This window comes from Panthera pardus, unplaced genomic scaffold, assembly GCF_024362965.1.
Source record: "Panthera pardus isolate Hobbes unplaced genomic scaffold, ASM2436296v1 HiC_scaffold_13, whole genome shotgun sequence".
In the NCBI taxonomy this organism is placed as follows: domain Eukaryota; kingdom Metazoa; phylum Chordata; class Mammalia; order Carnivora; family Felidae; genus Panthera; species Panthera pardus.
Window position 1 is genome coordinate 27,973,253 of NW_026526688.1, and position 1,055 is coordinate 27,974,307.

The 1,055-nt window shown below is 40.5% G+C and overlaps 1 non-coding gene across 1 annotated transcript; it reads right to left on the reverse strand.

Moving 5' to 3' along the window:
- Nucleotides 1-250: 250 nt before the first annotated feature.
- Nucleotides 251-357, reverse strand: LOC128776751 (U6 spliceosomal RNA). Its single transcript, XR_008421929.1, has one exon. It is a non-coding gene; the product is annotated as a U6 spliceosomal RNA (small nuclear RNA).
- Nucleotides 358-1,055: the final 698 nt, after the last annotated feature.

Below are 1,055 nucleotides of genomic sequence, written 5' to 3' on the forward strand. Positions count from 1 at the left end.
TGGCTGTTTTCCAGGAGGGGAATTTCCCTCAGTTGATTTGCATGCAAGTTCATTTCCTGATTATCTGACATATTCCTCTGTAAATTTCACTTTCTTTTTGTTCATTTTTGTGATATTTCCGCATTTTAGAAGATTCCTAGTTTAATTCCTTTTCGGCTTACAAACGTCCAGGTACTTCAGTGGGGTTTTGTTGGACTGTTTTAGTGGTGGGGGAAGAGCCTGCAAGGCTTCCAGTTTTTTGTTGTTTTTTTAAAATCTGGAACGCTTCACGAATTTGTGTGTCATCCTCGCGCAGGGGCCGCGCTAATCTTCTCCATATCGTTCCAATTTTAGCATATGTGCAGCTGAACCGAGCTCGGCTTCCAGTGTTTTTATTCTCTTTTGTCTTATAGGACACAAAATTTCTCCCTTTTTCTTCTTTTCCCACTTACCACTTGAATTCCCAAAGGTGATTCTTCCTTCTTTTTTGCCTCTTTCTCCCCTAGAAGCTTTTTTTCCCCAGAAGACTATCCTTTTAAATCAGGTTTTTCCTTTAAAATATAGTCAGGGTGGGGGTGGCCTGGGTGGCTCAGTCGATTGAGCGCAGACTTTAGCTCAGGTCCTGATCTCACGGCTTGTGAGTTCAAGCCCCACGTCAGGCTCTGTGCTGACAGCTCAGAGCCTGGAGGCTGTTTCGGATTCTGTGTCTCCCTCTCTCTCTGCCCCTAACCCACTCACATTCTGTGTCTGTCTCTCTCAGAAATAAATAAACATTAAAAAAATTTTTTTTAATTATATATAGATATAGATATAGATATAGATATAGATATATAGATATATAGATATATAAATATATAGATAGATATATAGATATATAGATATATAGATATATAGATATATAGATATATAGATATATAGATATATAGATATATAGATATAGTCTGGGGGCTCCTGGGTGGCTCAGCCCGTTACTGCCAACTCTTGATCTTAGCTCAGGTCATGATCTCATGTTGGTGGGATCGAGCCCCATGTCAGCCCCGCACTGACAGCGTGGAGCCTGCTTGGTATTCTCTCTC